Source organism: Onthophagus taurus, chromosome 7 (genome assembly GCF_036711975.1).
Source record: "Onthophagus taurus isolate NC chromosome 7, IU_Otau_3.0, whole genome shotgun sequence".
Classification (NCBI taxonomy): domain Eukaryota; kingdom Metazoa; phylum Arthropoda; class Insecta; order Coleoptera; family Scarabaeidae; genus Onthophagus; species Onthophagus taurus.
The window spans coordinates 31,225,608-31,242,879 of record NC_091972.1 but is presented as its reverse complement, the minus strand read 5'-3'; the positions used below and the strand labels follow the sequence as shown (position 1 = coordinate 31,242,879).

At 33.6% G+C, this 17,272-nt stretch overlaps 1 protein-coding gene and 1 non-coding gene across 6 annotated transcripts in view; one reads left to right on the top strand and one right to left on the bottom strand.

Moving 5' to 3' along the window:
* LOC111421946 (hyperpolarization activated cyclic nucleotide gated potassium channel Ih) overlaps positions 1–17,272 on the top strand; it is a 373,674-nt gene that overhangs the window by 74,889 nt on the left and 281,513 nt on the right. The window lies entirely within an intron of this gene.
* TRNAP-AGG (transfer RNA proline (anticodon AGG)) lies at positions 10,206–10,277 on the bottom strand. Its single transcript has one exon. It is a non-coding gene; the product is annotated as a tRNA-Pro (tRNA).

Genomic DNA, 17,272 nt, shown 5'->3' with positions numbered 1-17,272 from the left:
TGGATATGTCGTGGAAGTGATAATAAACCTTCTAAACGATGGGACAAATGCAATCGATTTGTTTGCGCTCAACACGGCAAGTCTATTACCGTAAAACAGACGCTATTGCGCGAAAGATATGACTGGGAAACCATCTCAAGATATACACACACATAATAAATATAGTTACAAATAATTCCCAACAACCTCTATTCCAACTTCAAAACAAATAAACTTATCCTAACAAATCCTATTTAATTTGAAATAGAATTGAGATATTGTACGAAGTACAATAAGACAAACAAGTCAGCAAAAGCAATTATATTTAATTTTTATATATTTTTTTATATTTAATCAATTATATTATATTGTCTGACTTTAACTCCTGATGGCTATTATTTGTATGTAAATGAAATTTAACAAAAAGTTTTTAATAACTAAATTTTGTACTCTAACTTTATAAACACCGTTTTGATTCAACATGTCTATCCTATGTTTAGCGTTAATTATCCAAAACTCCAAACATAGGTGTGCTGATGAGTACAAGTTCTCCTTTCCTAATATCTTCTTAATAATCCTACGCTGTAATATCTCCAATGGCTTTAAGTGAGTATCGCATAGGCGACCCCATGCCAAAATTCCATAGGGCAGCCTCGACTCTACCAAATAATGATACAATATATTTAAATGATAAGCATTCAGTATGGAGTTTTAATATTTGAATTTATACAGTACAGTTCTCAATATTCTTGATATACTCTCAACGTGCCTGTCCCACCTCAAGTGACTATCAATTACCACACCGAGATAAATAAAACTATGTGTGGTTTTGATGCATAGAGTATTTGTTGTTAAGTTAACAGAGAATTCATTGTAGGCTGGCAGCTGATTACCATAGGTCGAGAATGGCATGAAAAATATTTTGTCCACATTTACTGCTGTTTTGATTAAGTTTTATTTTGGATCTTTCACCGCCGGATTCCAGATTTATGTATAACAATGTTGATTTATGGTCTATTATATGCATATCACAGTAGCCCTAGTGTACGTATTGTCGAGTTTTCCTGAAGTTTTAATAAATATATGGTCGATACAACTGCTGCTTGTATTTTGCATACGAGTACACCTATTAATTACCAATACAAAATTACACTCGTTGAGAAGGTTCAGTTATTCAGAAGAGATTGTAGTTTCCCGTAAGTATTCGGTCAATCCATTGACAAAGTCTTCAGATGAAGTGGAGGGTGGCCTATATATCACCGTCAAAGTGTATTGCCCACCATTACAATCCCTAACATTTATCTCAATTACTTTACAGGCATCAATATTTGTTATTTTCCAGGTGTAATTTAGGGAATTCTTAATACAGGGTGGTCCATTTAAAGTGAGACAAGCGAATATCTCGAAAACGGTTCATTTTTATGTAAAATGAACCAACTGATAAACATATACATAAAAATGAACCAAATCATAAACACCGCCCAGCATAATCCCGATCTAAAGCTTCACTTGCAATATGTGACAAATGTGCTGGACACCCATCATTTTACAGCCACATATTTCTTTCTTCCCTGCTCAAATCTACAAATAACGTTGGTAAGACGTCATCAAAAAAATTTCGGTACTTCTCCCCATTCGCACATCATCAATAAAGTATGGACCGATCAATTTATCAATTTATCACATTAGCCACACCAAACATTAACCGATCAAGCTCGTTGATGTTCTACTTGTCCTTTGTTTGTAAAAGTAGACTCATTCGAGAATAGCACGTTACCAAAGAAATTAACGTCCAACCGCATTCGTTCTTGTGCCCATTGACAAAATATTAATTGATTTTCAAAATCACCTCCATAAAGCTGTTGATGCAATGAAAGTGGTATGGGTGATACTTGTTGCGCTTTAATATTCTTAAAATGCTGGTCTTCGATATTTCGGCGTCAATTGCAAGTCGTCGAGTGCTAACTTGAGGATTTACCTCAACGCTAGCTAATACCGCAATTTCCTTTTCTTCCGTAGTTACAGTTGCTCGCCGAGGTCTCTTTCTTGATTCCACATTTCCAGTGTTAGTGAAATCATTCATAAGGAAATCAATCTTTTACCATCTATAAAAGGTACTTCTCGAAGGCGTATTTCCATCAGGAAACATTCTCGATTCAAAGGTATACTATCAGCAACTCTTCTGCCACTTTCTCCATAACTAAAAATCATTTCTACTTGTTCTGTCACACTTAGAGTATCCATGATTTAATGACTTAGTTTAAACACTTTGCCTTAATGTAAAACGATGGAATTAATTCAGAATTTGTTGCTAAGCAGTTTTTGTGCAAATTTAGTTTTACCTGTTACATTTTAAAACAATTCAACCAATTAAGTCTGAAAGCGATATTCTGAAAATGCCGACATAAGCAGTTCCACGAACTCTTGTTTTTTATGCGTTATTCTATTATCAAATTGACAAAGGCGGGGAAATGTCGGAACCTTTTAGACCTCTTTCCAAAGGTGTTTCCAACGAGTCAGGTCACCCGATGTACTTCTTCTGGATTTTTTTGGTTGAACATTTTTAATTAATATTCTAAGAATTAAGAACTAGAGACAATGTATAGAAGCGAGTAGGAAAATGTTTAAAAACTCATAAATAAGTTCTTGCTAGATTATAAACGTTAGTTAATTGTTTCTGAAGAAATTTCAATTTTTTTCAAAAGATGTTTGCCGTTGTACTGGCAAAACCACACAGTAACATTTTTTTATTTTTTTTTTAATTACTTTACTTTTATGTTGGTCGTAAATTGGTCGTGACCTTCATATAACTTTGAAAATTAGGTCAAGGTCAAAAATGTTATCGTCATATGGTTTCCCCCTTCGCACAGAACAACTTTCATTTGGTTCATTTTTATGTAAAATGAACCGTCGTTCGAGATAATCGCTTGTCTTACGTTAAATGGACCACCTGTATATGTATATCTCCTACGATTTTTTTACTTCTCAATATCCTTCTTGATGTCTGTTAGATCGCTTAGTTTAATTCGCATAGCTGCTAATATATTTTTATATCTTGTAGACTTTGCATAAAATTACAGTGTTTATTGCCTCCTGATACACCCTAATACCCAAGCCATATACACCCTAAGAATTTGTGTTTGATATCCGAGAATCTGCTGGAACATTCAATGAATCTCGTTGAAGTGCTTTGCCTAAATTTGAATTGCCAAATCGCACTGTCGTGTGTAAATCCATTGAGCTTCAGATCAGGACCGGTAAAGTCACGTCACGTTCAGGTCACTGCTGAGTGTAAATGGACCTTTAATCAAAACTATTTTTTTCTTATTGGGGGCTAGACTTCCAGTCGGCAGATTCGCAGGGTCATTTACTAACCATACTAACCATACGTAGTTAGTAACTAAATAAAATGATAATAATAATACTTTCTGGCATTTCCACCTTCGCATTCATTGTGGATCATACTTTCGATTGAGACATTGATGACTAAAATTGGTCAATAATTAAAGGAGATAATTGATGTGTTTGCTTAATTCGTGTTTGGTGTTTTAATCAAAATCCTAAAATATTATTGTAATTGGGGCTAGACTTTCGGGCGTCCATACGAGCATAAACAAAGAGCGACGCGGTGTCATTCCGAGGACTCTACCAGGTAAACAGGAGAGAATTGAGATCGGACATTTTGTGATTTTGGTAGAAGAAACTATGACGAATCTAATTACGTAAAGATGTTGATAATCGAGTACATCGTTTAGGAGTTATGACCACTTAAAAAAAGTCATGTTTATTTTGGCGTTTTAGCGGAATTCCAAACAGATTTTGAATCGGGCATTTCCACTTTCGTATTCGCCAAAGATTAAGTTCTCGAATTAAACATTTTTATCGGAATTTATTGAGTAATTCTCTTGTTATAATCAAAATACTATACATGTAAAATATGATCCAATTGATAGGCTAACTTAGCATAGGTGATTTGTTAGGTTTTTACCAATTTCTAATTGATTGTTTAAGATTTAAGTGTAAAAAATTCAAGGTATGAAACAATTTGAAATTAAAACCAGAGAACTTTTATTAGTTTATATATTCTTTAATATAATGTTTAAATGATACCACTGCTAACAATAAATTATAAACATTAACAATAAAATTAAATGGAAGCAATAGTATATTACAGTATGATTGATGAGGAAACTATGATTTTTCATTAACGCGTATGTTGGATTTCAACACGAGCCGAAAGAGACTGTGGAAAGACATACAAGTTAGTGGAAAATATAAGTTTCCCAGGTGTGCTGTATAGCGTTTTGCTCAATCCTACTATTTAGAGAAAACCCGTCTTAAAATTCGATAATTCCTGAGTAATTTCATGCCGACATGTCGGCGACGACAGCAGTTTTTGACATTGTCATTGATTGTCGCGTTTAAAGGTTTTTGAACAGATTGCATTTTAAGAAATAAAATTTTCTATGTAAAAATTTCCTATTTGGTTGGTATAGATATCTTATATAGAGGGTTCCGAAAGGATTCACCATAGAAGAATAGCAATTAATTCTGTTTTCTTTTCAAATTTTTGTGACATACTATAGTTTTCGACGAATTATTTGAAGCAAAAATCAAACTTACTATAAATGTTATTAGAAACTTTATTGAAAATATTTTTTAACTTAAACAATTATGCAATTATTAACATTATAACTTATTAATTACTTTCAATTATACTTAAATAATCTTCATATTCGTTGTTATTATCACTATCACTTTCCATTATTTCTCTTGTAAAACTCTTTCCTTTTTTTTTCTTTTCCTTTTCTTCTTTAGGCAATAGGGAATAATAATAATTATGATACATTTTTGGTATGGCGTTCGTTTTACATAATTCTAGTAGCCCTTTCAACTTTTTACAATCAATAGCAAGTGAAGATGAATACAATAAAGGAAGATTTTTTCGATAGTCCATATTGCTAGTTTTAATATTCCTACGCTTACATACTTTTAACGGTATACTCTTAAATTCTTCATTATATCCATACTTAAATTTTATTTCGTTAGGGCACGTTGGTAAAAAATGAAGCTCTTTTATTTGATTTATTTTTTTCCTTCTATGTCTTTTTTCCAATTCTCCAACTTTACTTTTTCTTTAAAACTAAAAAAATCATTCTGGGACATTTTCTTTACAATATACGTCCGTCCACTAACTTTTGCCATACGAATTAACATAACCTACTGGTCTGGAGTATAAATAGCAGGTTGATGTTTTTTTGCGTGCTCAATAACAGAGTGCATGCTATCTCCTTCGTTCTGCGTATGTCCTACTTCAAGAAAACGATGGATTATTTCCAGATTGAGAGACATAGAGGCATAAGAAAACATTGAAAAAATAAAACGATTTCGGTTTTGACCGGAGGTTCCAGTTATCGGAATACAGAATAACTTTCGTCACTCCTTTATCTTTTTGCGTTTTTAAGAAATGTGGAATCGCACTACTTATTTCGTTGGGTCCCCTCTTCGCAATTATTTCATTCCAAACGTAGCAGTATCCTTCATTATTTCCCATGTCATAAATCGTAAAATTGTACGTAGCTAGTTTACTTTTGTAATAAAATTGGCTCACTGCAGATTGAGGTGTCACTAAAACTTTTTGTAAGTCAAAACAAGAGGCACATACGGATTTATCATTTTTTGCTGCTTCTTTATCCAAATCTTTTAAGGATCTAGCGGCTTCCTTATCAGCTTTGTGTTTCTCATATTTTTCTTGCATTTTTGATTTATCTTCTGGAGTCGCTGCTGCATAGACTGCACAAATGTTGCATTGATCCTTTTTAGGTTTAAAAAATCCAATATTATATTGTGTATTAAAGATATCTCTGTATTGTCTAAGAGTAGCAGTCTGCGTAACATTATTCCGTTGTATATATTCCAAGTACAGTCTATGCATTGTTGATATGTTAAGCCCTTCCTCCAAGTACATTTTTGTAGAAGTTTTTCTGGTGTAATGAGAAGGAATTACGGGAAAAAGTTCAATATGTTGTTTAATACTGTTGATTATATCATTGTTAATTTTATTCACTCTTGTAGTATGCTTTGCTCGTTTATCTTCTTCTACAAATCCTGTTTTTAAAATTTTATCTAAAGCTGTTGTAACCCATTGTTCTGATATTCCAAAAGTATTAAGGAACATAGTTTTGCAAACTAGTATTTCATTATTTTTAAGAATAATATTGTATTTTCGAGAAAAATTCCACCTTGATTCCCCTTTTTTTTAAATCTGTTTTTTGTCTATGGCTTTAACACACCTGGCTATATAATCCCGCTGTCTCGTATGGTCACCTATTTTCCAAAATTCTTCAAACACTTCTTTTTTGCTTCGTTCACTTATTTTTTCGCGACATTTATTCCTGCAACCCTCTTTACATGTATTCTTCATTTCCTTTGCTGGAATAACGTTACCTTTACGATTTTTGTGCTTTAGCCCCAAGTTCCGTTCTCTTTTAGCTTGTACATCGATCCATTGCATTCTGTTTTTCGCACGCTTTCTGGCTATTTTTTCTTTATAACTTGCTTTACGCTTCTACAACGTTGTTTCTCCTCCCTTACAGATTCGACTTTACTCGACAAATTAGACGAATCAGAGTCTGATGGGTCTTTAGGGACATAATTACTGTCAAGATCCGAATTATCTGATAGTTTCTCCGTAACATGAACAGAGATGTCGAAACCTATCTCAGACAATGGACCTAACCAAGGCACCTTAACGTAAAAGCAAAAAGAAATAATACATACCTGAAAATTTACTTGTTGATTCCACAGGTACAAACCGGTCACTTAACTCCTCTAACATTTTGTATGTCGTATAAACCTATGTGGCTATTTATTATGAGTAAATGTTTTAACTTTAATTCAGATGAGTTTTGCGTTTTAAAATGACGTAAAACAAATAAATAAATTTTGTTCGGCGAAAACCATAGTAACTCAACTTAATATAGTTTTCGCTGGGCTGGACCTGGACCATAGGAGTTGCTATATTAATAAAATATGTAGTTATAATTTGTTTTTTATTTAAATCAATTGTCATTGCCAAATTTTTATAAAAAAACGGTCTGTACCACCCTAGATACCATGTTCTATGACCACGCTTTATAATATTTTCCACTAAATAATAAGTAAGGTTGTGTATATTCTAAACGAAGTTGTCACTGATTGTCACTTTAAAGACGAAGCCACTAATCTCTCGTCACTTGGCTAATATCTACGTTTTGAAATTAAAACTCGTGAGCAATATATTAAGATAACATAATTAAGTGCTATAATTAAAATTTGAATATTGTTTAAAAATCAGAATTACTGGAAGAATCTGAGTCTTCCGCTAGTTGGATGATGACAGGAGGTAAATCAGTTATTAATGAATTTCCCATTAATGTTGTCCAATCTTTTTTAATTAGTTCTTCACAGTGGCGAACACTATTTGCCCACATCTCCGGAGTGTAATGACCAAGAGCTTTTTGCCAAGTCTCCTTGACACGACAGATCTTTTTCTCCGAGCTGGACTGAACATGTTTATTGTAATAAGTTTTTAAGAACGCCCAACATAGTTCAATGGGATTATATTGGCAATTGTATGGAGGAAGGCGAAGAACAGTATGGCCATGGTCTCTTATTAATTTGTCAATTTCAAAGGATTTTTCAATTTGAGGCTTGTAATAACGGATTATTTCCCATAACGATTTTTTATTTAAGGTTGGTTCAAACTGTATATTATGTTCAGTTAACCATTTTTTCATATCATTTTTTTTTGTGCAGAATCTTGGAGCTTTCTCGATTTGTTTTGAGTGATATGGAGCATTATCCACTACTAACGCACACTTCGCACCCAAATTATTTAATGCTGGAAGTAATTGATTTTTCACCCATTCCATAAAAATAATTGACGTCATATTTTTATGATAATCTCTGTGCTCTGTGTTGTCACTGAGCAAGAGATCGCAATTTGGCAAAAACCCTGACGAAGTGCCTGCGTGCAAGATTGTAAATCTTTTTCCTTCGCCTTCTGCTCTTTGCGGAATACCGAATCTTTCATTTTCATTTACCCATTGATAAACTTGGGTGCCATTTTCGTAAATCCAAGTTTCGTCAAGAAAAACAAAAGTATACTCTCCGGATTCTAGCTATTGCAAGTATGTCTTTAAAAATGTAATTCTTTTTGAAACTATATGTGGTTGTTCAATTAACACTTTTCTATTGCTAATCTTTTTATATCTATATCCCATAGATTTTATAGTTTTATGTAATTTTGATCTACCATTAGTAAAATCACATTCATTTGTTGCAAAATTAAGTAAATCATTAAAATACTGTTTCTTTTCATGCAATTTTTGTATTTGTCTTCCTAACTCTTCTTTAATAAAATATAAATCATTATCCGTTTTGTAGTTCATTTTACAACGCCCTTGTGTTTTTTGTTTTTTTACAGTTTGATATTTTTTGTAGTTTTGAATAATTTTAAAAACCGTCGTGCTGTGAACCTAATACAGTTATGTTGAATATAAATTTAATTTTAAAACTCAAGTGCAATACACATACATCAAAAATACGTGAAGGTTTATCACATATATATTTTAAATTCGTATTTGGTGTGTCCGTCTGTACTTCTTCACAATACCTAATTATGGAGTTTTTTTCGCGTTTAGACAGTTGACATCCCGTTCCACCCTTTCTTAACATTTTTATGGTAGATTTAGCAACAAAAAAATTATATGAAAATTGTTTTTTAATCAATCTTAACAAATTTGATAGACAGTGGTGGCACACAATTAAAGTAAAAGTCACGACATGCTCTTTTACTTTCAATACCAACTTGACGACACTTTGACAATTGATTTAAATAAAAAACAGATTATACTTGGCTGCGCTTTTGTTACCAAGTTACTATAATTTTTTACCAAATAGAGCTTGAAGAAACATACTGGTACCGCATATTAACTCAAAATCACCATTTTTTAACTTACGACAGTTTTCGTTGGATAGATCGATATATCGCTGCTCCAGTAAAACACGGACGCAACCGCAATTTTTTAGAAAATGAGTTACTCGCGTAAATTAACGCAGAATATTGCTATTTATCCGCTAAAAATTGCTATTTATTCGCTAAAAATTGCTATTTATCCGCTAAAAAACGCCATTACCATTTATTGATGACAATTAGCCAATTAAACTGTTAGAAACACACAAATAAAAAACGATTACGATTTTTGCGTCTCCTGTAAAATTTACCGATTTGCAGTTACGTCCATATTCTCCTGGGGCAGCGATATGTATTTGCAACAAACATTTGTGTCAAATTGTTAAATGTCATCATTATGATAAAATTAAAAAATTGATTAAAATTAATACTTTATACAAGTGAAATACTTAAGTAACTTTCCACGTGTGCTGTCCACTGTTTTTTAGTTAACATCCGTTAGGTTTAAATAAAGAGTTGTTCCTTTAAAGATTTTATATTTAGCTAATAGTGGTTGAAAAAAATTTTCACTCACTCGTTTCTGTGAAAGTCAGCAGAGTGAATGCAAATAACAACTTTCAACACTCATATCTAATCGTAAGTTACAAACTCACTATTTCAAAGGTAGGATTGAATAAATAATTATAAATGTATTATCTCTCCAATCTTTAAATAAAACAACATTACCAACAAAATTAAGTATAAAATACATTTAATGATAATGTGACAAAAATAGTAACGTCGAAATGATTAGCGTGAAAAATAAACATTATTTCTCATTAATATCAAGGTTATATGCAGAAGTTTCGGTAACAACTGGTATTTATAAATGTAGACATTCTTTTGAACTTTCAGCAAAAAGGACGCTACTACTCCATAATATCGTAAATTCCATTTAAAGTATCCAACAACGACCCTGCGGGACGTTCCTATCGATTGGTCGCTAAATAAGTAAACAAGGGGTCGCGGAAAATGTAATTTTTCAACTTGCCCTCGATTCAGACCGCACTGAACGTTACGAACATTGAAAAACATGGTCGAACGGTTACTTTACACTTGGACACATCATGGTGATTAATTACCTTCATCAATGTTTCACGTAAAAAAATCACTTTTTATGTTTTCTTTTAAATTTAGTCAAAACGATCTGAAATTAATTACTTTCGTGTTTTTTTTTGGTTGAATTAACATAAAAATTACGAAAAAAATTTAAAAAAGAAAAAAATTTAGTGGGCTCGTCCGGGATTTGAACCCGGGACCTCTCGCACCCTAAGCGAAAATCATACCCCTAGACCAACGAGCCAGGTATTATTCGAGGATGAAGAATAATATTTTCTCTCTATGTCTAGTAGATAAAAACAGATAATTATCTAATTTATCAGTGCCAGATAAAGCGAGGCACCGCGGGGGCTTCGACGTCAAGTGAAGTGGGTCACGATGTAGGTCACATAGCAAGCGGACAGACGGAGCACACTTCCTGTGATAGAGCGAACTCGGTCATCCAAGTATAGACACCGACAATGCCTCGGCAACATGGAAAAAATGTTCGTCCACGAGGTCATTAACGCGGTCACAGGTAGACCTCGATTTAATCGATAAATAGACACAACCAAGAAATATTCAGTCTTTTTTTCGTTTAACCCTTCAGTGATCGGGTGTTCCCAAAATTACACGAATGAACGGGTGAGGCCTGTCAGACCCATATTTGCAATACATATAAAAGAAGAATTAAATAGTTTATTAACTGTTTTTCAATTTAGAGTAAATTATAGTTAGTTTATTTCACCATGGGTCAATAAAATAAAATATATAAATATTAAGGTTATCAATTTTATTAAATTTAACAACACATATCATTTTGAACAGTTTTATTTTAAACACTACTTACTGCGTTTCAAACAATAACAAGTATAAAAAAAGTTATAAGTATACAGTTAACAAACTACCGTAAGATGGGGTTACTTGGACACGTTTTTTGAAAATTTTTCAAGATTAAAAGTGAAGAAATAAAGTTAGGGCAACAGAAACTTGTTCATCATACCAACCTAACCTTCAGGATTATATAGCTATCATGAAACATTGAAAATACCTTATAAAAACAACAAAAAGTATATAAAAAAGTGATGAATTCTTGTACACTAAACTTCGTTTTAGGGACTCTTACTTATCTGTTACTTTGCATGTCAGATGGTTAAGTTCCCCTGAAAATGTAACTGAAGCATAAAGGAATGTATTTTTATGTAAAAGACACATTTTTTATTGAATTAAACATTAAAAAATGTGAAGTAAATTTTAACAAACCTGTATTTGTTTCTTCTTACAAGTGTTTCAAAAAAATCTTCTAAAGTTAACCTTAAATTAATATAAATCGAAATAAAAGAAACAAAAATTAACGTATTTACCAACAATAAACATATTAAAAACCAAAAACCACTGTTCTATAACACAATTCAAACGTAAATTAATAATAATCATTTTTCCTTCATAAATTTTTTAATCCTGAACGAAGGTAATCTTTGTCTTGATTGCTGTTATCAAAGATTTGTTCGTGATCCAAGTCTTCGCAGCCAGAGCAGTTGTAAAATAAATTTGTGCTTCCACGGTTACATGCACCACAATCCCAATATTTGTATTTCAGGCATTGTATCCAATCCATTTTGTTCCTGTCGTCTTTCCACTTTATGCGGCAGATACCGCACGTAGATGAGTCAATGTTTTTTACTGTGCGTGTCTTGCGAACTGGCCTTCCTTTTCGAAGATTTTGTGTTTGGGTGAGTGAGGAAGAAAGTTGATTTTCTTTCTCAGCTTTTGTAGAAATTACAGTAACGGACGTATCTGTACTTGTTGTAATCTTTTTGCCTCTCTTCCTTTTCTGCTTATCGCCACTCCCACGGTGCTCCTGCAACAGTTCTAGCAAACTTGCGTCTAAAACTCTTCCGTGTGTGTCGCTGCTTTCGCTCTTATTTAACCCGTCGGGAATCCTTTTCAAAACCTCATTTGGATTAGGAGGATGCAAGCCAGTTGCTCTAAAACCTGATTTCAGGTTTTGCTCTACCAAATCGTTGATTGCTGCCCAGAGTCTATTTAGCAATACAGGGAATTGTTCGTTTGGAATGCAACCAGAGTATCTGCTTTCTTTTCTCCATTGATCCAGTATTTTTCTCCACTTTTTCTTCATAGGTGCGAATACCGCAACATCTAATGGTTGCATTAGATGGGTGGCATTTGCTGGAAATGTCAAATAGATGTTATGTCTCCCACCAATATAACTCTATCTTCTGAGTCGCGAGTGTATTCAACATGCGGTAACAAGATTTCAAAAAACCATTTTTTGAAACGGCTCATGTCAAACCATCCACTTGGGCTGCTGACATATTTTGAACCACCATAAGAGGAAGTATATCCCCATTTGCGTTTCCACAAACCATAATGCTGATCGAAGCCCGAGAATGTTCTTGCACTCTTTTCACTCTTTTTGTGTTTCTTGGCACTATGACTTTTTTAGCACCAGGATCATCGTGGCATTCGTCTCATCATAATTATGTAGGTTTACACTTTTCATTGAAGAAAGGGCAAGGTTAGCGTTGTTAAAAAATGTTGTAATGTCGTCGCGGTTGACTGACGACCTGGACCGCTTGATGTTTGACACTATTCTGATGGACAGGTTGTTTCTAGCGAAAAAAGAATCGGTAAAATCTGGAACTGGGGTGTTGTTCTTGAAGACCTTGACCTGCCTCCCTTGTTTATATAGGTATTTTTTCACCACATCTCGAATGTCGGCCTTTGTCAAGGAAAACCAATTCGCAACAACAGCCAAAGTTTCATGAAACAACAGCTCCTCAGACTTGCTTAAAACAGTCGAATGTCTTACGGGTTTTGAATTCCTTCCAAGCATCTTCCGTACTAATGTTGTCCGAGGCACTTTGAACGTTTTTGTGGCCTTTGCCAAGTAGCCCCATTTTACGGTAATTTTTAAAAAAAGCTATATCAAAATGTTTAAAATAGCCTCGATACAAAACAATGGATTTAAAAAAAAAGTGATAATTTAGTTAATTTTTCTCTGTGCATTCGCGGCAACAAGCTGTAATATGATCCATGCACAACCAACACCTGCAAATTTTGCAAAAGTACCGGGTCTTTCTTCGTTTACAATTAGAATATTTACAGTAACCCCCTTTATTGCGAGGGGGGTCCTGCTGGTCTTCTGAAGCAGAGAGTCCTAATAAACAACCAGCCGTTTCACGAACTTTTCTTGGAAGACGTTCATATAGCCCTTTGTTTCATATTTTCTTATAGTAAAGAAGTTCTTAGATTTTTTAAAAACATTCTTCGACCTTTACTAAACTCACCATCAGAGTTATTTGCTTTATAAATTATAAAAGCGTTAATCGCAGTGACGTTTATCAATCCATAAAATATGACCATAGGCCAACGTTGTGTGTTTCTGGCTGCATTGTATGTTGTTATCATTCTGTCGACAACATCTGCACCACCTTTGATCATATTATAAAACCTGACCACTCCTGGTTTAACCTTTTCATCAGTACTTTGATCAATAGCATTGTCATTATGCATTGATGAAATCAATAAAACATATTTTGATTTTTTTGGAACGTATGAAACAGCCCTCATGTCTACTAAAAGCAAATATCGACGAATTCACTTTCCTGTTCTTTACCTGTGTTATTTTTAATGGTAATTCCCTTCTGTTAGCCGGAATTGTTGCCACTACAGTGAGGCGATGCTCTCGTAATAGCAAACTAACTATTTTATATCCGGTAAACCAACGATCCATGGTTACATTGCTTCTAGATCCGAACAGGTGCATATACATCCTCTCTGTGACAGCAGCTGTTGAATTATCGATTTTAACTGGGCCTTCGGGTTAAGTCCCTGCATAGATTTCTAAATGAGATGTGCCGAATGTCTTAGAATCAACCATTGAGAATACTTGTAAGCCGTATTTATTTGGCTTATTTGGGATATACATTTCAAATCTGCATCTCCCACGAAATGCAAGTAGCATTTCATCAACGGTAACGTACTTCCCGACATAATATAGTGTACTTTGCACTGTTCGTTGCCATCATTTCCTTTACGGCAGCAAGATTGTCTTAGGATTTTTTGACCTCTCTGGTATTTGTGTCATCAAACCGCAGGCATCTCAACATAAATTTAACCCTTCTTTGAATCATTGCCGTAGGAAATATTTCGCACCCTAGGCCATCGTCGCTATAAAATTCAGCAATTTGTTTTCGTTCTCCATGCTGCAAACCTGCTAGATACAGCAGACTTAGTAATGCCATTATTTCAACGGTATTTATTTCCTTGTAATCGTACTGATCTTGATATCTAATTAGTGTTTACTACAATGACATTCACGATTTCCTCGAAAAAATACATTCAACATTGCATTGGCGTCTTTCCATTGTTTGCCAATCTCAACACACCTGGAAAATGTGTTACAATGTTCCTTTGCCGCGTTCGAACATTCAATGGTGCAGCTTCCTTATTCCATTTTGTCCCATCCTTTCCATAAAAGTATTTAGATCTGCTTCCTCGCAAAAGACTGGCTTGTTCTTCTACATCTGAAAACGACTATTGCTCAGTATCTGATTCATGGTCACTTACAAGGTTATGGCCTTCGTCGGCCAAAGATTCATTATCACTTTCAGACAACTCTGAAAGTTCGTTAGTATCTATTTCATCTTCAAGGCGTTCTAACCTTTTTACCTCTCGTTCATATGAACACATATTGAAGTAAAATAAACCTACAAGGAAGAGAAAATACAAAAATGTGCTTTATATTTATATATACTATAGAATTATTTACCTTCGATAATCCAAAAGAATTTGAAAAACGCTTATAATAATTTATGGCCACTTTCCAGAAAACAATTCACTAACAAAAGTAATAAACGACTGAACCACGTTTGTGTGCAGAAGTCAAGTGGTGATGTTAGAGGAATCACGGAGCGTTATATACAAGCGAAGTCATTGTAAGATGGGAATACCCCGAGTTTTTAGAAACTTAAATTTTGCAATTTAGAACTTATTGAGAAAACAGAAAATTTTAAATTTATTTCTGTATTTTTTAAATTCTACCAAAAAAGTATGCAGAAAACTACTAATATATAAATGAGAACGGGTTAGGCCTATTAGGACACATTTGTTTTTTTTTTTTTAATTGTCATATACTTTATTGCATATTTTTATAAAAAATTCGAGTTTTACTATTTGTGAAAGATACACGGAAGCTCACGGTGCCAAAATTTTTCTTACAAAAATTACTGCAACATATATGTACGTATTGGGTGAACTCACAGGCATCACTGGAGGGTTAATACCAATTTTGTCTCAATCATTGCAATGAAATTGATAATGTCTGTAGGATCGTTTTATTTAGTAGATGTTATGAATTAAATCCGTTCAATTAATCCTCAATTTAAAGTATCTAAATTTAGATTGTCCCCCTCTTTATAAACAATTTGATAATATTTTGGATGGTAAATTTCATTGACCTTAAGGTGGTCCCACACGAGTGGTGTACATGGCAAATATTCGTCTACTCGGATACACTTGCGTAGCGTCTGGGAGCGCACATCGTTATAGGTATTTTTTATGTTACACGTGAATTAACAATGTAAGGCCAATGTTTACACAAATATTTGCCTACTTGCGTACTTGCCAATTACACCAGTCGTGTGGGACCACCTTTAGACTTAGACTATCACGTTAGTATACAGGATAAGTTATTAGTATCCCGGCGGTTGATAGTTACTAAACTAAAAATTTACTAAAACTAAAGTTGTTTGATGTTTTTATACAGGATGTTCCATTTAAGCGTAACGGAGAATACGTATTTTTCTTTAATGGAACACCCCGCATATTTTATCATATTATGAAAACAACTAAATTTGTTTATGAAACCGTATATGTTACTATTTCACAGCGTTCATAGTTCCTGAGATATTCAATTGTTCTTCCAAAATGTCTCCATTGCAGGATCTTTTTAAATACGATGTAAAAACGACGTTTTTGCTGATTTTGTCTTGAAACTATATCAGATAATAGTCAAAGCCAGTAGGTAGATGATAGTATCCACAGATATTAGATACACTACACAACGTGTCATTGAAGCTTACTTACTTTTGATGTTTTTCAAATGGCTTTTTTCTTAGGTTTTTTAAATGGAACAAACTGTATATTGTGCAGTGGTTGAATTGCCCATCAAGTTCCGTTTAATTAATGATACGTATGTCACATGTCTAACTTTAATAGTTTTCCTGATATTTAAAATTTAAAGAAAAATGTGTAATAAAATATGTCATTATTGTACTTAATATTCTTTCTTTTATTATTTGATTAATATATTATAATGTAAAATAATTTTGCTGCCATATACCAAATTTTAATGCGACTTGGATACTAGTCTCCAGAATATGTGCTCAATGATATCCGGATAGACGACATCCTCAACCAAGTATTATAAACAGGGTGAGGCTGCAATGTGAAGAAACAGGTGCGGTATTATCCAAGCTATTAAATAATGTTGTCAAAATTATAGCTCATCGTCTAAGTTTCTGAGATAGCAGGAATTTTATGTTTCTCAATGGCAGTTACGCCCCTAGCGGTCGAATTACGAACTTCAAAATAATTTCCAGCTATTACTCTTGGCCACTTTGCCTATAAGGATTTTTTTCCCAAACCTCTAGGCTTTACCGTTGTCGAGATACAGCCGCTCCGTACCCTTAACGGGACACCTGTACATGAGTATAACTACAGAAATACGTAGGGGATTTTGAAAATATTAGTTTTTGATCGATTTGTGAGCATTTGAAAAAAGTTAATTTTTACAACAAAAGTGGACAATAATTTGTTAATAAAACATTCAGAAATCAACTTATCGAAAATTCCCTACGTACTTCTTTGTAGAATGTAATTTTAAATATGTGGTAACAACTTTAAATCGATAGAATGAAAATTGTTCGAGTTCGAAACTCAAAAAGCATGACACCCTAAATAGTTTTTTGTTGAATATACTACAAAATTATCACCGGTTTTTCCAAATGCATTTTTACAAACAATCTTGACAAACGGATTGAAGATTCTGATCCAGCGCATCAATTACGTTGAAAATCGTTCTCATCTGGTCCAAAAATTTATCGCTTTCAACTCAGCAGCACCCGATTACTTAGCACCACGCACTAAGCGTTTATGCACTCGATTACTTTCATCTCCATGCTCTAAAGTAGTATACAATTTTTTTTGTTTTCAATTGCTTATCTTCTCCACCAA